The 27981-nt window shown below is 35.9% G+C and overlaps 1 long non-coding RNA gene across 1 annotated transcript; it reads left to right on the forward strand.

Moving 5' to 3' along the window:
- LOC122219137 lies at nucleotides 1-27876 on the forward strand. Its single transcript, XR_006202276.1, has 5 exons — nucleotides 1-82; nucleotides 6693-6859; nucleotides 21052-21123; nucleotides 23414-23566; nucleotides 27747-27876. It is a non-coding gene; the product is annotated as an uncharacterized LOC122219137 (long non-coding RNA).
- The last annotated feature ends 105 nt before the right edge of the window (nucleotides 27877-27981 follow it).

Consider the following 27981-nt stretch of genomic DNA (forward strand, 5'->3'; position numbering starts at 1 on the left):
AGGTTGTTCATCATAAACATGAAACGTGACTATGTTTACTGCTTTCAGTACTGGCCCCTTCTGCCTGTCCTTTGAAATCCAGGTCAGTTCCTACTTCAAAACTCTTTCCAGTCCTCACAAATCCAGAAGTACCTTTTGTTCTTATGCAGTTGGCGCATTTATTGTTTATGTTAGTTATTTGGCAGTCAGGTGCCCATGCTTCACAGTATCTACATTGAGTGACATTAGTAATTTAAAACTTTGATAATTTTTTTATCGTAAATATTTACATTAATTTGATTTTTAAAAAACATTGCATTAAACCATTATGTAATTAATATTTTGACATCTTAAACGCTCCCCGCCCCTTAAGAAAAGTACCTTGTTTGCCTCATCTTAGAGCCCATGTCTTTAACAAATCAGACCTGTTAATTGTGTTCTTTGGTTGCATTGCCAATTGAAAAACTGAGATCTGAAACCAAGTCCTTCTCTTGATGATAATCGAAGATCCCAATATTATTATGTCACTTTCCCTAATGAAGTATGTACCTGGAGATGAGACTCCCTGAGGCTTTACTCTTGATACTGAGTGTGGGCTTCATATCTGAGTCTCAGCCATTTGCCTGTTTCTTGAGTATCATTTGCCGTGCCAAGTGTATACACTGGAACAGTCTTCTGTTGATGGACCACCTCTGTGATGTCCACCTGACAACTCTCAGCCACTGCTTAACCTTGTCTTTATTGTACACAAGCCCTCCTCATTTCCATATCCATCCTCAAAGCCTGAACGTGCCTCACTGGTCATCTGTAAGCTCCATTTCAAAACTCTCAGTTTGCCTTCTCAGTTCTTCAGTAAGCGCGTTCTGCCAAATCCTGTTTTGACCAATAAATGTGAGTAATTTCATGAAAGTCATCAGTAGAATAAAAATTCCAAGGAGAAGGTTATGGTTCTCACAGTACCAAATGCTGCACTAAAGTTGAACTGACAGAAAATTCAGCTAGGACCATTGATTTGATTTTGTTTTTTGAGGTTTTCTTGGATTTCATTGATTAAAGAATTTTATTTCATTCAATTCAGCACATATTTATTAAAGGCTAACGTGCCAAACTCTGTTCATTTTTATTACAAGATTACATAGGTTAAAAGCAGATACAAAATAAATATCATCACGGCTTTTGGTTTCACCTATGATCTTTAACACAATTCCAGTAGAAGTGTTAGTAAAACCTTCAAGAGAAGATTTTCAGTATAATGGTTAAGGAAAAAACTGAAGTGAAAAGTGAATGGTGATAAAGTGGAGTTGACAGGTAGATTATTTTTCAAGAAATGTGGTTATAAGAGGAAAAAAGTCATTGTTTTAGAAGGAAAAGTATTAGTTGTTTATTTATGACTTTGGGGTTATTGCTATTTGTGCATATTTAGTGTAACTATAACCTGAGCGTGTTTTCTGATAATAAGGGAGGATACAACTGATAAGAAGGGTCTGGAGGATGTTACAGGAAAATAAAAAAGACAAATCAAAGTCTTAGAAGAGGAGGAATAGTCTATATCAGTTGTATGTGAAAATATTCACCTAAACAAAAACTCGGCCCATCCTTCCACTAGGAAAAGAGCAAATAAACATGAAGAAAAGGAGTATTGTATTTGAGCTTTAATGAGTAAATTGGGACATTTGTTGACTGGTCTTGATTTTTATTTCAATCATGCACCACAGGTGACTTGATCTCCAAATCGTGAAGCGTTTAGGGATAAGAGTCACAGCCATTAACAACCAGGGACTATTGGGAATAATCTTACAAGGAATGTGATAGGAAAGTGATGCACAAAATTTTTGGTAAAGGTAATTGAGAGCTTATTAATTCTAGGTAACATGAATTTGTGGTAGACTCCATCAATGATTGTCCATCAACCCATGGTAGTAACAGATTAGAAATGGAGCGATTAGTTGAATACATCATTACCATCTCATTATGCCATGCCTAATAACTATTACTTCAAACAAAATTTAAGTTTCTTGACTGCAGAGGCCATATCCTATTGTTTATTACTTTCAAATTTCCATGACACTTAACATTTTGTAGATGCACATCATATATATACAGATACCTCATTGATAATGACATCTTTTCATAAATTTCCAACATGATGTTCTTTACTCTGAATCATGTTTGTCCTGATACAGAAGTATATATTTAAATCTCTTGTACCAATTCATAATTTCCAAAGGCTCAAGACAATCTCTCTAAAAAATTCTGAGGTAGTATTTGGTAGTGATAGCAAGTTAGCAAAAAGACTTAGGTATTTTAAAATAGCTACCAGATACTTGGGACAGAAAATGTAGCATTGCATAAGGATCTTTCTAACCATTTGTTGTTTTGACAGCAAAAAAACAATTATAACACCAGAAACCACTCAAGTTACTGTAAGGATTATGTGTTATACCATGAAGTGTTTGTTAAATAATTACAGAACATTGATATCTGTGTGCAGCTTTTTATTATATGAATGGCTTATGAAATAGTTACAGCTGCTCTCAAATCACTCTAAACACATTTACATTATTTTAGGTTGTATATTGTGCTTGCAATATGTTCACTGAAAATAAATGCATATTTGTAATACAATAGAAAATGCCTATAATCAATAAACACCTTTAAATTGATAGAAGTTTTAAGGGACTTCTAAAATACTTGAGGATAAGTAAGCTTACTTGAGAGTAGTGGATTAAAAACATACAATAACATACAATAGAATCCACTTCTATTTTTAAAAATAAGTGTATAAAAGTTACAAATGCACAAATTGTAAGGAGCTGAAGTCTGAGATGTTTGAAATACCTCAGCCCTTATTCCACCGTCAACACTCCATTTTTTAAAAGCTTATGGGGACATCCCTTATATAATCAGGTAAGAGAAGAGCCTCCCTGGTTGGAAGCATTAGCTCAGTCTGGAGTCCCATTTGCTCAGCTTCACCCCGGCACTTCTCTGACCTGACCAGCCTGGGAGCTGCTATAGCAAAATCCCTCAGGCTCCAAGGAAATAGTCTAGAATCCTCTGTTTTGGATGATGTGCAATTTGTGAATTCTTATAACAACTATTTCATGGCCTGCTGGAAAGACCCTGTCAAGGAAAACATTATTTTTGAAATATGAAGATGTTGTTATCAAATATTGGCCAATTTTTTAGGATTGTATGGCCGTTCCTTGGTAATATGGACAATAGTATTAAGATAACAGAACTTTTGCTGCCATACCTTCAAGATCTCATCTATCTTCATGATGAATTGGAAACTGAATTCTTCTTTCAAGGTCTATGTAATTAACCTTGGGAGGACTCTTCACCAGGAATAAACGTTTCTAGTCTACAGCTCTGACTTTCCTTGTCTTTAGCAACCCAGCAGCATTTGCCACTTTACAGGCTGTGCATCACACTGTGGTCCTTAGCAGGTCTCATTATGGTTTATTGATGAGCAGTCGCTGAGAGCACTGCATTCTTTTATCACCAGGGTGTTCTTATTCCACTGGTCTTGTGATGCCTGTGGCTTGGAGGTTGATGTGCCTAAACTGTTAAAAATAGAAGTTGAAATTGAACCTTGTCTTGCTAGGTTTAGGTTTTATCCTGAAGGCAAGACAAAGTTATTGAGAGATTATAAGCAGGGAAGTCATATATCAGTTTTTTATTTTACGAAGATCAGTGTGATAAGGGGAATAGAGGAGAAAGCAGAGATGGAGCAAAAGGGCGTAGTTGAGCAGTTCTTGCAGTTGTCAAGATATGTAGCGGATGTAAATGGCAATTAGAGTTTATTAGAGAAAGAGACTGGGGAGATGTCAGATGGCAAAATTTGCAGATTCTGTGTTCCAAACATATAGGCAAGGTAAGAGAGCTGGAGAAAACTAAGATTATTTCCATAATCTCAATGATATAAAGAGTGCTTACTCTCTGCTACTTTCAAGGGATTACATGAATTAATTAATTCATATAAGCCTCCCAACAAATTTATAAACCATGTATTTTCATTATAAGCATTCTATAGAGGAAGAATATTGAGCCACGAAGAGGTTAAGTAACTTTCCCGTAGGTAATAAGTAGCAGAAATGGGTTTGGGATCCATTCAATTCAATTTCAAAGCTGTTTTGCAAATTATTATAGAATGAATTTGCCTTATATATCATAACAAGGAATAAAGGAGGAATACTTTGAGGTAAATAGATGAATTCATATTGAGAATTAGCTGCTGGTGAGCATTCCAAAAGGAATTTGGAAGTATAGGTCAGAAACTCATGGGTAGGCTAATAATAGAAGAGATTGATAACACACTTGATAATTTATTTTATCTCAGTTTTTATAATGACTTTTCCTAAATCTATCTTTACATTTCATTCATTCATTCATTCACTCATTCATTTAATGAGTGAGCATTAAATGTCTACCCTATGCCGGGCACAGAACTTGGTTCTGGGGATACAGTGATAAAAATATAAGACAAGATCCTTATTCTTGATAAACTTAAATTCTAGTTCAGATAAACAGAAGAAATACGTAAATGTAAAAATAATTTCATATAGCTTTCAGTTTCATGAAGGGAATAAAATAAACAGGTCTGATAGAGACTGAGCAGGGCAAGGTAAGGGCTTGATATAACTTGGTAAAAGAGTGCCTCACAGAGAGTACAATATCTAAGATACTAAGTGAAAGAGAAGTAATAGCCAGCCATGGGAAGATTCTCAACAAAGGGAATCTTTGGAAGAAGGGCAGACAGAATTGCAAACATTGGAAAGAATAAATGAAGGAGAGAATGGATTTGTAGCATCTCATCGGTAAGACTGATATTCCATTAGAGACTGCTTCAGTATTGCACACTGTGACCAATATATCTTCTGACTGGTGAATGCTCATTCCACAGCAGTTGTTAAATATTTATTTCATATACCCTGCACATGGACATGACAATAAGCAGGAATTTCTCTCTAAGTTCAAAATAAACCACTGAAGGTTTCCTAAGAAGCATATACATGATTTGAAACACATTGGCAAAGATCTATGGATAATATTAGATTAATTCAATTACATAGATGCTTGAATTACAGAAGTCAGGTGGTGATTGTGGTGGTACAAGTCCAAGATTATTAGGGGCTTAGCAAGAGTGATAGCAATGCAGATGATATTACATTGACAGAGTTTTGACAAATTCTAGAACTTTCAAAGGTAACGCTACTTGCTGATGGTTTGGATGTGGGTTAAGGAGAAAGGAAAAATTAAAGATGATTATTTGTCTTGAGTGGGGGATATTCTCAGTTACTCAAAAGAAGAACACTGAAAGAGAACAGCATTAGGAAAAAAAAAATCAAGAGCTTTGCTTTGAACATATTAAGCTTGAGATATTTGTTATACAAAACAAGTAGAGATATAAAATAGGCAATAGGATAGATGTGTTTGGAATTCTATGAATAATTTAAAATTAGGGATAGACAAATACATTTATAATTGTCTCATGTTGGGTTCTCCAGAAGCAGACTCAGAATAAAAAATTATATGCCAGTAATTCATTAGACAGTTGCTTCTGGGAGAAGCCAGTGAGGAGGTGGGCAAGGAAATAAGGACAAGAATTCCATTGGGAGCTCCAGAGGAACGTTTTCACTGTTATCCTGAAGAGTTTCCTTTTGTTCACTCTTTTTTTTTTTAATGTTTATTTGTTTTAGAGAGAGAGAGATAGAGAGAGAGAGAGAGACAAAGTGTGAGTAGGGAAGGGGCAGAGAGAGAGAGAGGGAGGCACAGAATCCAAAGCAGGCACCAGGCTCTGAAGTGTCAGCACAGAGCCTGATGCGGGGCTTGAACTCACGAACCATGAGATCACAACCTGAGCTGAAGTCAAAAGCTTAACCGATTGAGCCACCCAGGTACCCCTCCTTTTGTTAATTCTTAACTGATGCCTTCACCTGTGTTTAGAATCCCTTTTCCTACCACCACTTCAAGGATTTTATTTCTTTCTCTGCTTTTAACCTTTTATTTTTAATTTACTGGTTCTTTCCTGTTAACATATTCAAGTACTAAGGCCACTTCTAGTGTAAGAACAAAAACATCTACCGAAATGAAACTTAAAGAAGAAATCTCTCAGTCCATCAGAAATTTCTTCCTGTAGCTGCTGGCCTACCTGCTTCTTTTGACAACAAAATTTATTTTAGCATTGCCCAAGCTTGAAGTATCTACTTCACATCCCCCTCACCAGTCAAATCACTATCATTTGGCCTTAATGACTCCATGTTCTTGCCAAGGTCGCCAATGATATCTCTGTCCTTAAGTCAAGTGGATGCTTTTCAGATGTTACTTTTCTTCATCTCTGGGTAGAATTTCAAATTTTTAACATTTTTTTTATTTTCAAAACTTTATTTTCCTTCGCTGCAGTGGCATTCAACACTAGAGGTACTGAGACTCCGTACTCTGTAATTTCCTTATAACACACATACCTCTCTCATCCCTTACAGTCTGTATTCCTTTCTTCCCTTTCTTCAAATGTCACTTAAATGTTGCTAGTGCCAAAATTCTGCTCTCTTCTTTCTTCACTCTGTACTCACCAATTGGGTACCCTCAGTCACTTCTATGGATTAAATTATCATCTACTTTTATTTGAATCACAAATTGAACCCAATGAGAGTGCTTGGGATCCAGATTCGTATGCCTAACAGGTCCTTCTAAATCATTTTGTTCACTACCAGTGGCAGCCAAAATGGGGTAAGCCCACAACAGCCTATCTTCTCCCTTAATTATAACTGCAAACTCTGGACAGAATATGAAAAGGAACTAACTGAGGACATGCAAAATAAGCAGCAATAATAGGAAGGTTGGGGAGGAAAGTCAAAACTTGCAAAGCAACAAATCTGTGGTGAGTTTCTTGGTTATTTTTTCTCCTTTAATTTTCGGCTTTGAAATAAGATTGGTTAATTTGCTAAACTACACTCTCTTGAGAAAAACAAAAGGGTGGGCATCAAAATTTAGAGAGAAAATCAACTCTTCTGGCCAGAAGATTCAAGAAAAGGATTCCCTGAGGACCAAATAGTGTGTTTCAGGAAACTCAGTTTTCACTTTTTTTTTTCTTACTCTGTTAAGGGAAGCCTTAGTAGCACATGGCTATACAAGAGTACAGAGCCTAAAACCTTGAAATAAACCAGTGTTTGGCTAGATGACCTGGGAAAATAAGCCTGTGGGAGACAAAGAGTATAGACGAAATAAAAAACAAGAGAGAGCCAAAGAAGTTCGCCACTAACTTTGTGCATAATGACCCAAGTCTTGGGCTCAGAAGTGCACCAAATCTTGAACTGCACATAGATGACATTGGAATCCCAACACATAGACAATGACACTGAGCTTGTATTCTAAATCTAACTGGGTTTTTGACAGCAAATACACACACACACACAAATCAACATTCTTCAGATGACTTTTTTAAACTTTATTTATTTATTTTGAGAGAGTGAGAGTAGGGGAGGGACAGAGAAAGAGAGAGAGGGACAGAGAATCCCACGCAGGCTCTGCACTGTCAGCACAGAGTCCAATGTGAGACCCGAACTCATGAACCATGAGATCATGACATGAGCAGAAACCAAGAATGGGACACTTAACTGACTGAGCCACCCAGGCACCCCATCTCCAGACAATTTTAAAAGGATTCAGGTCCCACAACATGATACAAAAATATCTAGGATAAGGGTGCCTGGGTGGCTCAGTCAGTGGGCGTCTGACTTCAGCTCCGGTCATGATCTCGCACTCCATGAGTTTGAGCCCTGCGTCGATCTCTGTGCTGACAGCTCAGAGCCTGGAGCCCGCTTCCAATTCTGTGTCTCCCTCTCTCTCTGACCCTCCCCTGCTCATGCTCTGTCTCTCTCTATCTCAAAAATGAATAAAAACATTAAAAAATTAAAAAAAAATCTAGGATATAATTCTAAAGAAGGAAATGTCATCAATTTGAAGAAAACCGAATATAAACAGATGTCAAAAGTAGAAAATATCAAAGACTATAAATGCAGTTATTATAACCATGCTTTATGAGGTAAAAGTGAAGTTTCCAGAAAGGTATGGAAATAAATGTTTTCGACAAGAGACACAGAGAGAAGCTGTCTAAAATGGAAACCCAATAAGAATGAAGTAACTGAAAAATATAGCATCTAAAATAAAAATTCACTAAATGGGTTCAATAGTGGAGCAGAGGAAGCAGAGTAAATAACCAACAAATATCAAGTTGGACTGATAGAAATTCACTATTCTGAGAGCACCTGGGTGGCTCAGTTGATTAAGCATCTGACTCTTGATTTTGGCTCAGGTCATGATCTCACAGTTCAGTTCCTGAGATTGGCCCCACTTCAGGTTCTGCACTGACAGCACGGAGCCTGCTTGGGATGTTCTCTTTCCTCTCTTTCTGCCCCTCCCTTCTTAGGCATACACTCTCTCAAAATAAATAAGTAAACTTTAAAAAAAGAAAAAAAAAAAAAGAAACTGACTACTCTTCAGAGCAGAAACACATAATAAAAGATTGAAAAAAAGAGAACAGAGACTCAGAGAACTATGGAACAACATCAAATTTTTACTATTTGAGTTATTGAGGAGGTAGAAAGGAACAGGTGCAGAAAATAATATTTGGAGAAATAATGACTGAAAATTTAATTTGGCAAAAGACATATATGTACAGATTCAAAAGCTTAGCTAGTACTCAAAAGGATAAACTTTAGGGAAATCACGCTCAGAATCATCAAAATATAACTGCCCCAAAATATAAAGAATAAATATTGAAATGAGGCAGAAAAAAATGATCCATTTACATATAAGGGTAGTGTAATTTGAATGTATTCATATTTTTACTAGAACAAATGGATGGCAGAAGACAGAAGAACGCTATTCTTGATAGACTGAAACAAAATAAATGTTAATGCAGAGTTCTGTATTCATGGAAAATATCTTCTAGGAAAAAGCAAAATAGACACTTTCAGCAGGAGGAAAACTAAGGGAATTTGTTACCAACAAACCCGTCTAAAAGAAATCTAAAAGAAATGCTCGAGTAAGTTTTTTTTAATTTTTTTTTCCAACGTTTTTTATTTATTTTTGGGACAGAGAGAGACAGAGCATGAACGGGGGAGGGGCAGAGAGAGAGGGAGACACAGAATCGGAAACAGGCTCCAGGCTCCGAGCCATCAGCCCAGAGCCTGACGCGGGGCTCGAACTCACGGACGCGAGATCGTGACCTGGCTGAAGTCGGACGCTTAACCGACTGCGCCACCCAGGCGCCCCTCAAGTAAGTTTTTAAAACTAAAGGGAACCTTATTTTTTATTAAAAAAAATTTTAATGTTTATTTTTGAGAGAGAGAGAGAGAGAGAGACAGAGACAGAGACAGAGCGTGAGCAGGGGAGGGGCAGAGACAGAGGGAGACACAGAATCCGAAGCAGGCTCCAGGCTCTGAGCTCTGAGCTGTCAGCACAGAGCCCAACGCGGGGCTTGAATTCACAGACTGTGAGATCATGACCTGAGCTGAAGTCGGAGCTCAACCGACTGAGCCACCCAGGTGCCCCAAACTAAAGGGAACCTTAACAAAGGGAAACTTGGAATGGAAGGAAAGAAGAGCTACAGAGGTGGTATATAGCTTAGTTAGAATAAACTATTTTTCTCCTCTTAAGTTTTTAAAAATATAAATGACCTTTCAAAGCAGAAAAAAATCTAATGCTTTGTAGTGATATTTTCATGTATCTAGATCTAATACATATAATGTCAAAGGACTGTCTAGTTGCAAGATTTCTACATTTTAGCTGAAGTGGTAAAATATTAACTCTGAAGGGTCTATAAAATGTTAGTATGTATGCTGTATTTCTCAGAGAAAATATTAAACACAACAGAAAGAAAAAGACAAAACAGAAATAGATAAAATTAAAGGCTAAAAACCATTCAAATAATCCAACAAAAGATCGGACATTGGGAAAAGGAGAACAAAAAAACCAGAAAGAGTACAACATAAAACAAAAAGTAAAATGGTGAACCAAAATCCAACCGTATCAATAACGGCAGTAAAAGCAAATAGTCCAAACACATTATTTAAAACATGAAGATTGTCAGGACATGCAAAATAACAAGATCCAATGATATAGAGCCTTTAAAAATTAGATTATAGTACTGCAGGTAAATTAAAGGTAACAGCATTGGGAAAACATGTAAACATTAATCAAAAGATTGGTAGCTATGTTCGTTGCAGAAAAAGTAGATTTCAAAACAAGAAAACTCATCAGGGATAAACCGTGAGATTTTCCAGTGACAAAGTGGTAAAAGCACAGGAAAACAAAATAATTCTAAATGCCTTACATAAAAGTTCAAAAGGCATGAAACAGGAACTGAAAAAGCTGAAATAAATGTAAATATACCCACAGTTACACATGGAGACTTCTACATTCCTCTCTTCGTGATCAATAATTCAATACAAAAAATAAGCATGATTTTAGAAGAGCCAAATAACATCATCAACCTAACCTATCCAATTGACCCATAGCTTTTATACCCAACAATAGAGAAGACACATTGATTTTGAGTGTATGCGGGATATTCACCAACGTGGGTATCATAAATTATAAGGCAAGCCTTAACAAATTTAAAAGGAATAAAATTATACAAACTGTGATTTCAGACCATAATGAATCAAGCTAGAAATTAATAAGAGAAATGTATCTGGAAAATATTCAAATATTGGATACTAAACTACATGCATTTAAAGCTTTCACTGATCTAAAACTCTCATTCCTGCACCTTCATACTTCCTCTGAAACATCCATGCCTGACTACCTTACTTTGCTTGGCTAATTCTTATTCACATAAGAGGTATCGGTTTAAACTTCATTTTCTCAATACAGCTTCTCTGGTCACCATGTAATGAAACATGTGCCATTGCATTGGATTTTTATTACACTTTTTCCCTTTCCCTACTTCCTCACAATGTTTCATGTAATCAAATGTTAGTGGATTTGGTTGGACCCTCATGTTCCGGGCTAGAAGTTCATCTCAGTGTAGGGTAACATCACAAACAATAACAGAAAATATAACAGCCAAAATCTGATACCAGTTACCACTTTCCCAATCATTAGACCCAGCAAGCAAAAAATTCTTTCATTAGAAACTGGGATAGAGGATCTCTGTCTGGTTTGGGAATCAAAGTAATGCTGGCTTCATAGAATGAGTTTGGAAGTTTTCCTTCCTTGTCTATTTTTTTTGGAACAGCTTGAGAAGGATAGGTATTATCTCTGCTTTAAATGTCTGGTAGAATTCCCCAGGGAAGCCATCTGGTCCTGGACTCTGTTGGGAGATTCTTGATAGCTGATTCAATTTCCTCACTGGTTATGGGTCGGTTCAAATTTTCTATTTCTTCCTGTTTGAGTTTTGGAAGTGGGTGGGTGTTTAGGAATTTGTCCATTTCTTCCAGGTTGTCCATTTTGTTGGCATATAATTTTTCATAGTATTCCCTGATAATTGCTTGTATTTCTGAGGGATTGGTTGTAATAATTCCATTGTTGGTGGGAATGCAAACTGGTGCAGCCACTCTGGAAAACAGTGTGGAGGTTCCTCAAAAAATTAAAAATAGATCTACCCTATGACCCAGCAATAGCACTGCTAAGAATTTACCCAAGGGATACAGGAGTGCTGATGCATAGGGGCACTTGTACCCCAATGTTTATAGCAGCACTCCCAACAATAGTCAAATTATGGAAAGAGCTTAAATGTCCATCAACTGACAAATAGATAAAGAAGATGTGGTTTATATATACAATGGAATACTACTTGGCAATGAGAAAGAATGAAATCTGGCCCTTTGTAACAATGTGGATGGAACTAGAGGGTATTATGCTAAGTGAAATAAGTCAGGCAGAGAAAGACAGATACCATATGTTTTCACTCTTATGTGGATCTTGAGAAACTTAACAGAAGACCATGGAGGGGAGGGGAAGGGGGATAAAAAGTTACAGAGAGGGAAGGAGGCAAACCATAAGAGACTCTTAAATACTGAGAACAAACTGAGAGTGAGGGGGGTTAGGGGAGCGGGGAAAGTGGGTGATGGGCATTAACGACGGCACCTGTTGGGATGAGCACTAAGTATTGTATGGAAACCAATTTGACAATAAATTGTATTTAATATAAAAAAAAAGAAAGTGGGATAGAGGAAACCTTAATTTCTTAAATTTATTCTTATTTTATTTTCATATTAGTTTACTTGCCTGTCTTTCCTATAACACACTAAAATGCATGAGGAAGAAGACATCTATCTTACCATTTCACCTGGCCTAGTGCCTTATGCCCATCTGATCAGCTATTACTATCTGATGATTCTTTGTTGGTGATCTGGGCCACTAGAATTCTGGTCTAACTTAGAAGAACCAAGAAAAATCCAGCTCCCCGAACCTTTGGAGGTTTTTTTTTTTTTCATCCTTGAACATCAAAGAAATTTTTTAAACGTGACTTTTTAAACATTCTAAAATAGTCCTATTATAACCTTGTGTGCAAAGCCATTTTCTCCGTGAAAATCCCTAGTGTCTTGTGACATTCCACAATGCATTTTAATTTTGTATCTTATCTACTTGTTCAGTATTAATAAAGTGTTTCCAGAAGGCAAAGCTTTCCTTATTTGTTCTTTCTATATCTATACCCATACTCAGCAGGAATATAACTGCCCCTGGCAAAGAAGGGTCTAGCCGAGAACAAAATGCACTCAGGAAAGCCATTTTGTGAGCAGAGACCTTTCACTTCAAGGAAATTCAGACTTTGCACTTGAAGGTATATGGAAGGGAGTGGCTTCAAATTACTTCACCTCATCAAGCAGGTTGCCAAGATGGTTCAGTTCATAATAGTTTCATAACCAGTGACGTTTCCACCAGTGTATTTCGGAAAAAGAGTTAATTATAAATTTAAATTAAAAAAAGACAAAAGGATATTTTCTTGTAAATATTTTAAAGGCATTTGGTGACTGAGATACAGGAAACATATACTGATAGTAGCAGAGCTAGAATCAGCAAGGGAAAAAATTGATTTACCCAGTATGACACAACCGTACTGTGTCATTTTCATGAAGGTAATACAAATCCCTTTTTCCCTCAGCATTAGTGTACTTACCCAATTGATGCATTATGAAACTTAACATAAACTTTAAATATTACTTAGAAAATATGTAAATATTGTCTCCTACCCTTGTCCCTCCCCTCCATATAATTACCATAATTTGGTGATGGGGGAAGCTTCCAAAATATCCCTGAAATAACAAAGGTATGCAATACAATTTGTGAATATATTGCATTAATATCAGTTAAAACAAGGATCTGATTAATGTGGCTTAGGAATCTCAGACAATTTATTGAGCTGCTTGCTGATTACAATCTATGATGCTTTCTCTCTTCTGTGTAGATATTGATTTGATAGATAAAGTGGGAGTAATTTTTCTTTTGGAATGGTGACATTAATGGCCACTGAACTCTCATTGACAACAGTAGTGAACCATGTTTATTGGAACTCCAGGAGTTCTTTCAGTTATTTTTCTCTTCTTTTGTTCCCCTCCCCCCTTTTCACTTCTTACTTATGATTTCAGTCTTTTAAGGATGATTGAAAAACCTATAGGACGGTAAGCTGGTTTTTAGCCTTTCTTTGAAAGGCAGGATCAGTTTTAAAAAAGGAAAGGAAGATAAGACACTGTTTGGGGTTTATCTTATTAAAATCTTGGTTAAATCTGACTTTGTGATTGTTTCTCTATTGTTTCCCCATTGAACTCACTTCTCTCTTTTCACCAGATCACACACCAGGGTTCATGATGACATCGACATCACACAATATAAGTTCAGCTATAGGTGCTATTTTGGAAAGGGGATTCTCTCAAAGCCAGGGTAAGCAAGGTAGACACATGCATGTGCCCGGCTTCCTATCATATTAGGGCATCTGTTAAATGAGACATTTCAGTGAAAAGACAATGCTTTTCATAAGTTCACCATCTTACATGAAAAAGTATAAAAAATTAGCTTTGTCATTGAAAGAATAAACAAGCTGGCAGGAAGCCTAGATGTTTGCTGTCAGTTATTTAGAGAAGACTATTGGGAATATCAGTTGCCCAGCTCTTATAAACATTTAAGTCTGAAGGATATTTTGTCAATATCTCCAGAAGGAGAAAATTTCAGTTTTTTGAGAAGCTGAGCCTGAGTATATCATCTCTCATTGAAAGGAGGGTGTCCCATGTAGCTGAACATCTTGGCCACCTGGAGTAAGCCCTAGGGTCATTTTCAGAAAATTGTATTTATCGCTTCAATATTCTTTTTAATAAAACAGAAGATGTATATAATTTATATATTATATGTTTAAGTAAAGCATATCATAATTATATAGACATGACATAGCTATACTTGCTCATATGTATATCGTGAGCATAATATATGCATAGTACGATAGTGTGTTTATATGTGCATATGCACATAACATGTCAATGCAATGGACAGTTTACCCAAAACAAATGCTATCTGGGCACTTCACTGAAGGCCTTTATGTTATAGTAGACGTTGTATAAACTGTGGAATCAAATGTGCTCAAGTGTGAATACTTACTCGACCTATAAAAATGGGTCCTTGAAAGATTTATTTTTTTCTGAGCCACAATTTAATGATAAATTAATAATAATCATAACTTTTCTGCAGAGTATCTTGAGGTCTTAAATTAGTAACTGTATAGCACTTAGTATACTATCTTGTAAAGTAGACAATGGCATCTCTAGGTTATTACTGTTAACATATCTTAAGAGATTATTAATTTGAGAGAATCAACTTCACTTAGTGATTTACTCAAGAAGGATTTATTATAAGCCACAATATTGCAACTTATTTGGAGATATGAGGATGAAAAGGCCACAGGCTCTAGCTTCACTGGCTTATACTCTAGGGAGGGTACCATAACAATGAAGGGCAGGATTCTATAGGTGAACAGTGGTATGAGATACTGATTGAGATATACTGCCACAGAAGTTTTCGTTTTTGCTTTGCTTTTATTTTGTTTTGTTTAGTAGTGCAGAGAATTTGAGCAGAGATAGTTTTCCCTTGAATTATATAGGACTAAATTCAAAGGGGGCTTCAATCTAGGCATGGGAAGTCTTAGGTGCACAGGATGAAGAGTGATGTCCTAGTTTGAAGGTCCGCACCCAGAGAAGCATGTGAATGGGAAAGGAGCCAGGCCTCTCTTTTGTGTAAATATATCATTCTAGAAGAAAGGTTATTCTCTTGCTTTTCTTCACCTCTCTATCCATAAGTTTCCGAGGCTCAACTGGCTTGCCTCACTAAAGAAAGGGAAGAGGTCCCCAAGGAATCACCTATAAAGTGTAGGTGGGGGGTGGGCAGGAGTTTTAAGAAAAGAAGGACAATTTCTAATTTTCTTGTTAGAAATATGTTCAATCACTGTGTGTGTGGGAGCAGGGGACTTGAATCTTTGCGTTATTTTATGAAATCAGGATGGAGACATGGTTTCATAAATAGTATACAACTCAGGAAAAGAAAGAACAGTTCAATAGAGTACAGTTTGTAGCAAGTATTGGAAATGCTAAAATAATTTTATGCTGGTCATCCCAATAAATTCAACCTGATTAGTTAGACAGTTATATTTATAACACACTAAAGTAAGTACAAGGATAAAGATATACAGGGAGCTATATTGTAGAACCATCGTGTCAAAGAAGGCCGCCTATATTAGCTGAAGATAATCCTAAATTTTAAAACATAGATAGGCATTATACAATTCAATCTGCCTTGGAAGAATATTAGAGATCATTTCAAGGAAAGAATGAACTAAAGAACTGAAGCAAGAAACAGACTGTGACAAATTGCATTATGTATTTTACTACATTTATTGTTTGTGACACATTTTCTATTCATCCTAGTAAGTCACAGATAAGGAAAATTAAGCTATTTCTCACACACTCATAAACAAGAAGGAATTATTTTCTCCCACATGGAAGGAAGCGCTTTACAGTAATCCTTCCTTTGCTGCAGAAGAAAAGTAAAATAGCATGTTGCTCCAATCCCTTTACAATGGGAGGGTCCTTGTGCAGATATCCAATTGGAATGGAGAGTTAGGGCACTTGTCAAAATGTTTTATTTGCACAGCTTTTATTTAAATTGTATATGATTTTGGTGAGGGTGTGAAGGGTGTGGTCTTTCCTAGAATACCAGTGGAAAGAAAGCAGTAAATTACCTTGCAAGCCATCTGTTTGCTGCTGACATCAAAAACAAGTTCTGGACAGTTCTTCAAATCATTCTTTGATGCAATGTATATAATCCCACTGAACATAGATGACAGCCCTCTGCTTCAAAGATGTATTAACCAGTTCCAAATTTCTCAGTATGTTAGTTCTTTCAGAAGTAAATATTAACTAGATTGTCTCAAAATCATGGTAATAAACCTAGGGGATACAAGGTCAAGCAAAGTAGGTACTACCCTTTTCTACAAGGAGTAAAACACTGAAGTATATTTAATGTCTTTCAGGAGAGGAGTGGGAGATACTTTCATCTTCTTTTAGAATCGTTCTCCAGATCACAAATCACTCCCCCAAAGCCGTGATGTGCTGACTGATGCAGTAATAACATATGCCCTGCTGCTACTGAAGGAGGGTGTGGGGAATTGAGGAGGTCCCTTTCTAATTTGCTAATTTATTGTTGATAGGCAGATTATAAAATGTGTTAGGTGTTTATGTAGTAGTGAATGTTCATTCCTATTTTGAATTCCTCTATTATCTTCTCTTGGTAAAGAGAATTATAATATGCTGTCTGCTACCATGGTGACTTTGATGTCTGTGAGTTAGCTGTGTGGAATACAGGCGTAAAGTTCCTTTAGATATCTATATATGGACACCACTGTTTCAAATCTGTGAATCTATGATTAGTTAATGGTAAGAAGCAATGATAGTGCCCATGACTGCTACGGAAAAAAGCCTACTTTGACAAATCATTCCAGTTTTCCAGGAACACTGTTTTGATGGAATATTGAGAGGTGAGGGGGTGCAGGGGAGGAGGAAGAAAGAAAGAAAGAAAGAAAGAAAGAAAGAAAGAAAGAAAGAAAGAAAGAAAGAAAGAAAGAAAGAAAAAAGTGGGGGAGGGAAGGAGGAAGGAAATTTCAATGAAATTTCTCCATTCCAAGTCAAATTAAATTGAATTGGAAATAATGCATAGTGACTTCTATCTTTGTTAGAATAAAATAGCACCACCACTAAATTTAACACTAGCATATAAGTAAACACTGGCAACAGGAGAGAAATTTTACTGTTTATGAATGAGGCATGAAAAGACTATAATTTTGGCTAAGTGTTCAGAGGAGGAACCCACGTGATCCATACAGCTCCCATACTAAAACGAGAGATGTTTCTCTAAAGTAATCTGATTCCGTCAAGAGATTTCTAACTTTAAGTGGACGATTTTCCAATCACCAAGTTGCCCCCACCAAAAGCTATTTAAAAGAATAATAATTGTGTAGAATTTTGAAAAAAATGCAGTTGCTTCTATCCCAATTATGTTAGTCAGTGGCATGAAAATATGTCTATACTTTCGAGAATGAATGTAGTTATTTGTCCAAAAGAGACTGCAAAAGAAATATAAGGTAGTATTTCCTTTGCATCTTTATGAAATAAAAGGAATTTTTCAACATATATGAGAATATTCTTATTCTTGTTAAGAACAGAATAAGCTCGGAATGTTGAAAGTATACTGGAATTCTGCATGTGACCTCCATTAGTAAAACAATTGGGGAAAAAGTTCATTACCTTAAGAAGAATTTTCTCATATCCAATATTATCCGCATAATATGTTATCCAGAAAATGTAGACAATAGTAAAATACAAAATTTGTCCTGCAGGCATATTCTGGTTTCCCTGATTAAAGTACAATTTGGTGAATTACAGTTTGGATATTTAAAGTTACTTATATAATTTGAGTACACTTAACTTCTTGTTTTCCTCTGACATCAAGTGTGTTTAAATTCTATTAATAGATGCTGTAGATATTGTTTTCCTAATGACCAAATCTACAGATGGTTTCAGTAAATATTTGAGTTCATGAATCATTTTTGAGGATTTAAGTTGAAAATTAAAGAAATAGAATGTATTCATATATTTCTATTAAATTTGCCCTTTAATATTTAACATAATATAAAAAGAATCTTTTAACAGATAATTCATGATTTAGTGAAAATCTCAATTCTGCACTAAGGTGCTCAGGCTTGGTATGTTTAAGGGAAAAAGGATAGTGTTGGAGAAGTCCGACCTATTAGCAGAAGCAAGGGACAGGGAGTGTGTTCAAATTAAAGATGAGAGACTATCACCAAGTCATTGCAATAGTGGGAAGAAATGGTTCTGGAGATTCGCCCTGGGGTAGAAGCTGTGGGAACGGAAAGAAAAGGACACATGTAGAAAGATGCCGAGATAGGGGCACCTGGGTGGCTCAGTCAGTTAAGCGTCCGACTTCAGCTCAGGTCATGATCTCAGAGTTCGTGAGTTCGAGCCCCGCATCGGGCTCTGTGCTGACAGCTCAGAGCCTGGAGCCTGCTTCACATTCTGTGTCTCCCTCTCTCTCTGCCCCTTCCCTGCTTATGCTGTGTCTCTCTCTGTCTCAAAAATAAATAAACATTAATAAAAAAGATGCCAAGATAAAAGAACCAGTATCAATAGGAGTTGAAATTTGATTACATGGTTGTAAGAGACACGGAGGAATGAGAGACACTGCTGGGGTTCCCAGCTTGAGTTACTTGAAGCAGGATATTCAGGGAGAATTCTTGAGCTTGTGTGTACATTGGCACAGCTCTTGGGAATGTTCATGCTCATATTCATGGAATTTTTGTAGCAGTGACAACTGTCCCTTTGAAGATACAGAAACAAGCTTAAAGTGATAAATGGAGATGGTATTTTTTTTAAGTATGCCATTATTAAAGCATAATTATCTTTCAGGGAAAGCAGAGGAAATGTGGAATTTAGGTTGGTAAGTGGTAGAAACAAGCACAGGGATAAACAAATACAATAAAAGATTTCTTTTGATTTAAAAAAAATCAAGTAAAATCTGAGAATGTGTTATACATTTGTCCTGGGAAATTAGTCTCAAACAGAGGCTTACTTTAGAAAGCTTCTACCAGCATATACATTTACATCTATCTTGCAAATCAAGTTCAAAGCTTAGAAACACCATTGAGGTCTTCTTCAAGGGGGTTCTGAATACTGCTGTTAGTTATCTACTCAGTCACGGATGCCATACTATTAAAATTTCTGCATTTGAGCAGTCAAGCAAGGCGCTGAAAAGAATCCAACAGCCCTTACAGTACTAATTATTAAATGGGAAAAAATGGTTGGAAGCATCAGTCATTCGAGAAATATAAAACTTACACACACTAAACTTCAATCTATTTTTCCCTGTTGTAAATGAGTTAACCTCATGCAGTTATAAATGATTTTCTGAATTACATGGCCCTGTGGGTGTGCATGATTTCTAGTAAGGCATATGGCCTTGATCCCTACATGGATGTGCATCATGAGGCCTAACACAGGAGTAGTTGCTGTTAATTTAGAATCTATGCCCTGCTTATTTGCAGAAGAGATTCGATTTGTTGGGGGAAAAAATAGAACATAACATTGAACAGAAACACACTTACACATTCAAGTAAATATCAAAGCTATAGGGACACCAATATTTCCATTGCTGTGGGATGCCTAAACCACTGGAAGAATCACCATGAAGACCCAACACAGGCACAGAAGGGTTTACAATGTGTTCTGAGAGGCAGGGACTCAGAAATACCAATCCTTCTCTATCAACTTGGCTTTTCGGGTTTATTAATAGCCTCGATCTTGTTAGCACTGCCATTACTACAATTAATAGCATAAAAATTACTAGTGCATATTATTTCATCATTTGGAGAAGGAACACAAACTACATTTTATATACTTTGTAAACACATAGAATATTATAATATCAGAGTATGTAACTGATGACTAGAATTAAACATTTTTTTAATGTTTATTTTTGAGAGAGAGACAGATCATGAGTGGGCAGGGGCAGAGAGAAAGGGAGACACAAAATTCGAAGCAGGCTTCAGGCTCTGAGCTGTCAGCACAGAGCCCAACGTGGGGCTTGAACCCACAAACCATGAGATGTTTACCTGAGATGAAGTTGGACACTTAACCAACTGAGCCACCCAGACACCCCATAGTATTAAAGATTTGAGTAAGCAGAACATGCTCAGCAAGAGGTGGCCTCCAAAAAGATGTTCCATTCCATTGAAAAGCTTATACTTTTTAAAAAGAATAAAGAGACTCATGGACATTGTTGTCTTTTCTACCCACTTAAAATCTTTGAAAATATTTCAATAATGCAAAAACAAGAGAGAAAGAGAAGTAATATAATTGATATAATTACCTATAACCCAGTTACATCAAATCTTGACATTTTACCTTATGATCATTTCTTTTCAGATTAATCTTTAGAGATGCAGCTGAGAAATCTCTCATCACTTTTTCTTTTATTTCTAATGATAATCATTCACTTAAAACTATTTATTTAAGAGGCATTTGATATTGTTCTCACATTTCATGTACTCGTAAATAATCTGTACGCATACTTAAAAAATCTGTATAAATTATATTATGCCTACAACATCTTTTACACTCTACATTGTCTTTGAGATTAATAGTTGGGTACAGTAGTTTCCCCTTACCCACAGGAGATGCATTTTAAGATCTACATTGGATGTCTGAAACCACAGATAGTAGTGGACTCTGTATGTACTACCTTTTTCTATTTTCTTGTATGCATACATACCTACAATACAGCCTTATAATTTAGGGATAGTAACAGATTTATAATAAATAGAATACTTGTAACAAGTAGTATAATAAATGTGAATGTGGTCTTACTTGTAAAATACTGTACTTGCTGATCCTTTTTCTAGTGAGGATGTGAGATGATAGAATGCCTACATGATGGGATGAAGCGAGGTGAGTGACAATAGGCATTGTGCCATAGCATTAAACTACTATTGACCTTCTGACAATTTTTCAGAAGGAATATCAGCATCATCTACTTCCGGACTATGGTTGACTGTGGATAATTGAAACTGAGGAAATAAAACTACAGGTAAGGGGGATTATTGTGTATATATTTCTTTTTTTTTAAATTTTTTTAATGTTTATTTTTGAGAGAAAGAGAGAGAGACTTAGCACAAGCAGCGGAAGGGCAGAGATAGAGGGAGAGACAGAATCTGAGGCATGCTCCAGGCTCTGAGCTGTCAGCACAGAGCCTGACACGGGGCTTGAACTCACAAACCGTGAGATCATGACCTGAGCCAAAGTTGGACCCTTAACCAACTGAGCCATTCAAGCGCCTCAAACTCTGTATATATTTCTTAATGCAGTTACCTTAACAACAGTATAGTATCTTATCCAATGAAGACACCAAACATTATTTATTCAATATTATTATTATTGGTAGTGGTAGTAATATTCAATTAAATAGGCTACATGCCAAATGTGGGGCCTGAGCCCTAAGATCAAGAGTTGCATGCTCTACTGATTGAGCCAGCCAGGCACCCCCTATCCATTTTATTTTTGGTGGATATTTGGATTCTCATTTTTGTTTAATAATAAATAGCATTTCAATAAATACTTTGTACATGTCTTTTTTTGCACATATGTTAGAGTTTCTCTGACACCAAACTTGAATAGAGATAAGAAAGATGATCCTGTGTAATTTATAATCACAAATTCTCACATAGGTTTAATGATTGAATTCAAGTACTATAGTGGTGCAAAAAGCTAAAGTGGAGAATCCAGTTTATTTCCCATAAGGCAAAAGCACATGCAAATATTCTACATAAGAAATTCAAATTGCAAGTCTCAAATAATTTCCAGAGCTAATGTGTCAAAAAAAAAATTGGTGGCTTGGGATGCCTGGATAGCTCAGTGGTTAAGTGTCCAACTCTTGATGTCAGCTCAGGTCATGATCTCACAGTTTGTGACTTTGAGCCCCACATCATGCTCTGTACTGACAGTGTGGAGCCTGCTTGGGATTCTTTCTCCCTCTCTTTCTTCCCTTCCTGCTCTCTCTCTCTCTCTCAGAATAAATAAATAAACTTAAAAAAAAGTTAGTGGGTTACAACTAAAATACACACACACACACACACACACACACACACACACAACACAAAAATGAAGATGTGTGTGAATTAGCTAAAACAAAAATTAGCTGTGCTAGACTCATAAAGACTTGAAAAATTTGAATTATCAAACTTGGAATATGTTGAAAAATAAAATTTTGGGGGTATTGAATGCATTTACCTTTTTGGGGTGACTGAGTGGCTCAGTCTATTAAATGGTCGACTCTTGACTTCAGCTAGGCCATGATCTCATGGTTTGTGAGTTTGAGTCCTGCATCGGGCTCTGTACTGACAGTACAGAGCCTGCTTGGGCTTCTCTCTCCCTCTTTCTATGCCCTTCCCCTGCTTGTGCTCGTGCTCTCTCTCTCTCTCTCTCTCTCTCTCCCAAAAATAAATAAACCTAAACATTTTGAAAAATAAATTTTAGCCATGAAATAACTATAAAAATTCAAATGAAAAATTAAATGGACACATTCAGCAGAAGTTTAGACACAAGTAAAAACAGAGTTAGTGAATAGATGATATGACTGAAGAAATTTTCCAGCATAGATTTTATAGAATAAAAGACGTGGTAAATTAAAAAAAAAAGAAAGATTAGAAAGTTGTAGGAAAAAGTTACAAGGTTTAGCATCCAGCTAATCAGGGTTTAAGAAATATGTAGCAGAGATGATCAGAACGAAGTGTTATTTATTCAAAAGAATAATGGATGAGAATTATCCTTTATGAAAAATGCAGTGGATAGAAAGCATACGTCATATTCAGGAAATTGTTTATAGACTATTTTGCTTATGGAATTTATAGACTTTCCTTTCTTTAGCTACAGAAATGTTTGCTACATTTTTATTTATCATAAAACACTTATTTTTTAAATATGCAAACGCTTTGTTGAAACATATTTCAATAAGAAAATAGATTTTCAGTAAGATTACAAAAGTCCTGACAATATGCACTCTGGTGACCACAGAAATATATAAAGAATGCAAATAGAAAACTAGGCAAGTGGGCAAAATTTCTATTTAAGTTAAAATGTTTATATATTCTATTTCCTATCATAGTCAGGACTTGAGTCACAGTACTGAATTACAGTGAAAGGATCAAGAAGCTATCCAATTTATTCATTTGGGATCTAAAAATGTCAATTTTTCTTCCTGGAATCTAACTTTTAACCTCAAGCCTTGTAATGACCAAAAAACTTAAAAGACACATTTACTGTAGGAATTATGGAACCTAATTTTTCTATGGAACATATTTACTTCAAAACAATATGTATAGGTTGAGTACTGCTTCTGAGTGGGCTAGAGTACATCATGGAAAAGAGTGTACATGGAGAGGAAAGTCCAGATTTAAGCTGCAAATGACTCCAATAGGTAGAAATTGGTGAAGAAGAAGAAAACAGCAAAGGAGACCGAAGAAGGATCAGTTGAGGTAAGGAAAAAAAAAGACATGTTAGAGTCCTGGAAGCTATGAGAGAGAAGTTTCAATAACGGGGATTTGGTAAGATATTGAGTAAGCTGAAGCAGAAATATGATTAACAATATTGGTGACCTTGACAGATACATTTTTAATGGAGTAGTAGGGAAATGAAGAAGGTGGGTTGGATCAAAGTGTGGACTAAAGGCATACACTTGGAGGTAGCCTGTGCAGACCAATCTGGGCAGGTTGACTCTGGGATAGGTCAAGAATATGGCCAAATATTTGGAGATAGTGTAAAATTGGATTTTTTGTGCATAGTTGTTGAAGATACTAGAAGATGCTGTTATAATGATGTAATTGCCATAAGAGAGACGAAATTGCCAAGAAGAGACAAAATTAAAAAGCAGAGTTTAGTGAAAAGTTAAAAGGATAAGCTTTAGAGCACACATAAGACTAGCCTTTGGTAGAAGGAAAGACACTTCCTTTATTATTTTTATTTAAAGTTTATTTATTTTGAGGGAGAGAAAGAGAGGATGAGCAGAGAGAAGGGGGCAGAGGGAGAGAGAGAGAAAGAGACAGAGAGACAAAGAGACAGAGATTCCTAAGCAGGCTCCGCACTGTCAGGGCAGATCCTGATGTAGGGCTTGAACTCACGAACCGTGAGAACCTGAGCCAAAACCAAGAGTCAGACACTCAACTGACTGAGCCATCCAGGCACCTTGACACTACTTTAGTTATAAAAACAGTAAAGAAAGAGATGTGGTGAATGTAGGTGGGATTATAGATTTGTTGAGGAAAATAGTAAAGCAGTGAGAATATTAGGTGAGGTCATCTGCTGGTCATCTGCTGCATTGAGAAAAGGCTGTGGGAAATTGGGAGAACTGAGTAACAGAGATAATCTAAGAAAGAATCATCCTTTTTTTTCTTTTTGTTTGGTTGTTGTTCATTGTGAATACAAGTGAAACAAACCCATTTATATAATTCTTCCCTCACAATAGTCAATATTTCTGCTTTAGTCACAGCATCTGTAGATTGTAGAGTTTATCTACATTTGGTGTTTCTGTCAAGAGGTGGTTAACAGAAATCAATTATAATGGATTCATATAGTATTTGATTTGGCCAAGAAAAAAAAGCAGGAGACAATATATTGCTAGAAAGGAAGTTGTGAGGCTATATAGATGAAGTAGATCATTTTTGACTAAGGGGATATTTGAATGGACAGCTTCCAATTGATATTGCAAAAGTATTACAGTGACTAAGAGAAGAATCAATGGCGAAATATAAATAACAGGACTGTTAGGCAAAAGTAAGATTTCAACTGACTTTGAAAGCCTGATGGTATACCTACTCATTCATCACCGTTTCGTGACTTTCTCCAGAACATCCAGAAGAGCATGATCAAATAAATGTAGATAATTGGAGCTATGAGAAACTACAGATAGTTTCAAGGTAGATCAAATTGGCAAACGAACAGTTGGAAAAATGTAATTTGAACAGCTGGTTATAAGGTTTTGACTTGGAAGAGAGGCAAGTGATGCCAGAATTAGGACGTGAGGAAGAATATGGTACAACTGGGATGGTTAGAGGTCTCCATCTTGGTAGAGATAAAAATCCCGTTCAGTGGAAATTTAGAAGCGTAAAATCTAAATCATCAGGAGGCCCAATCAGACAGTGGGAGTTTGAGGTCGGTCATCCTAAGAAAAAATTCAAATGATAGTGAAATGTATATATACTGTGACTGCTTGTGTGAGTGACTACAACCTACTGGTATGGAGGTCAGTGTTCCTGAGAAGCCAGAGATATTTAAGCCAGAGTGAAAGGAATATCAAATAGTCAAAGACAAAAAATCATAAACTGCATATTTCTTATGAGCAGCACCAAGAAATTTCACATGTTATTTTTAGTGCCGAGTGACAAAAGTTAAATAACCAATTTATTTTCCTAAACTTTTGATTAATTTCTTTACTGGAGGCTATCATAAAGAAAATTGACAATTTTAGAATTTGAGATAAAGGTCAGTCATATATTAAATGTCACTTCTGAGACAAGAAGTGGAGTGTTGACAGTAGAATAGATTCAAGGAGAACCACCAACTTTGCCCTCTGCCAACGCAGTCTAACTATAGATTTCCTGCCTCCACACCCCAGAAAATAATTCTCAGCGACAGTAATTCCTTGAAATAAGCAAGTAGAAATAAATTCTTCTCATGGAACTTGTTAAAACTGTCCTGAAATTGAGTAGGAAAATTGTGTGCGTGTGTTGTCTGTACACGTGCTCACACACACTCACAACACGACTTCAGATTTTTGGATTAGTTTTGGTTATTAGGATATACATTGTACACAGAGGAATATAAGACAACTTCTATGTGTTTTTCAAATTATTATCTAAAGAGAGATATCAGGAAAATGCACATTTACTACAAACAAATCTAACATTTACAAAATGCTTTATACAAAGAATAAATTAAACAGGTTGATTATTTGCTTTCCAAAATATTTATTACAGTATTCCTTTAAATGTCAAGTTTCTTCACTGAGGTTTAATAACTGTAAAACTTTTGTAGAGCTCAATTACTTTTTAAATAAAGATATCGATACATGTTAAAATGAACTTAAAAATAAATTCATGGAATAGAATAGTCTTTCGAAGACATAAATAAGAACTTAGTAACTAAAGAAGCAGAAATACTAAAGAAGGAGAAATTCCATGCACAGAATAAAAGAACATAGAAGCTTGGAGATCTAGAACCAACATATGGATTCTCAATATGGAAATCAGTAAGAGAAACATAGTTGATGAGAAATTATGACGAATTCTGACTGAAAAATATGCCATGATAAAAATATATATTCACTGAAACCATAGTAGTACATCACACTTACTTTATGTATGGAAATATGAAATACTGTTTTAAAATCAGTATTTCTAAAGTTTATTATGAATAATAAAGAGAAATAATAAAAGTTGGTGAATACAGTATTCCCAGAGTCTTCTTCATGTGAAAAAAGAAAAAACTTATGAGAGGAAAAAGAAGGATGTGATAGCTAGAGAGACAGAAAAGCTTTCCCTTATGGAATTTAAATATAGGTATTATTACACAATACCTGTAATAATTTCAGTTAATGATTAAGTTAAAGTGCATTGCAAGTGGAAGGTGTGGAAGCATGTAAACTACCTCTCAAGGGTCCACAAATACAAGCAACAGAACTTTGACAATCTCTACTCTATTTGTAGTCTACCGTGAAAAAATGTACAGTAGATCAGTAATTAGAACCTGCAGGAATTAGAACCTCATTTGGCATACAGATTGCTTTTGTTTGGCCTACAGTGATTTTAAATTGTGGAGACATTAAAAAATTGAGAAATTTTATATGGAAGCAAGTTTTCTGGGGCTTCATTTGAAAAATCGTAATGTCTGGTGATTCTGTGAGGTGAGGGGCAACCAGACCCTTTTCCCTGAGACTCGCACTCTATCCTCCATAGTCCCTTCCTCTTACCTGTGTGTATACTTAAACTTGCTGCTTTATTTACTTGGTTGGCACGTGTAAGCATTCCATTATGTGATGCTCTGCTCGGAAGGTAGGTTCTAAATACCAAGAAATTCCTGTAAATCTCATATTTTACCAATAGGTAAAATTTATGGCTTTATCCATATGGGAAACCACATTTTACCAATATGTAAATTAGAAGAATGAAAAGTCCTAAAGCCCAGGGAATAGGGATTAAATGTAGCATTGCCTGTGCCTGAGAATGCCAAGGAAGTACAGAAGAGAAAAATAACAACCTTGTGTGCTTGTATTAAACAAGAAACGATGGTGGACACATGGCAGAAGTAAATAAAATAGTTAATATGAAGAATGAGATCATGTAAAACCATGTAAGCAGAAGAGTTGTATAAAATGATCAATTGATTGTGGAAATACATTTCACTTTCCTTTCATTATTTCACATCTCAACTTCCCTGTTCAATTAATTCAGTAATGAGACTCTTTCTCATTTTCTTATTCCCTTGTCTTCAAATTAATTAATGCAATAAATGAATGAGAAGTCAAATTTAAGAGAAATTTCTCATAGAGAACAATTAGGTCCAAAGGAAAGATTGCGGCTAGAATTTAAATAAGTAAATTGAATTCATAAAAAAAAATGATAACCAAAATTATCGTATTGTATTTTGTAATTTCTTTCACAGTTTTGGATGAATATTGTTTACCTACTACCTCTGTTGAATGGGCACAGAGTTTTGGCTTTGCAAGATGAAGAGAGTTCTGGGGATTGATGGGAGTGATGGTTGCACTGCTATGTGAATAAACTCAGTACTGCTGAACTGTACATTTAAAAATGGTAAAATTTATATGTATTTTACCACAAGAAAAATGAAATAAAAAAGAATAAAAAATTTTATGTTGAACCCAGATGAAGGATTT

Source organism: Panthera leo, chromosome B2, assembly GCF_018350215.1.
Source record: "Panthera leo isolate Ple1 chromosome B2, P.leo_Ple1_pat1.1, whole genome shotgun sequence".
Classification (NCBI taxonomy): Eukaryota; Metazoa; Chordata; class Mammalia; order Carnivora; family Felidae; genus Panthera; species Panthera leo.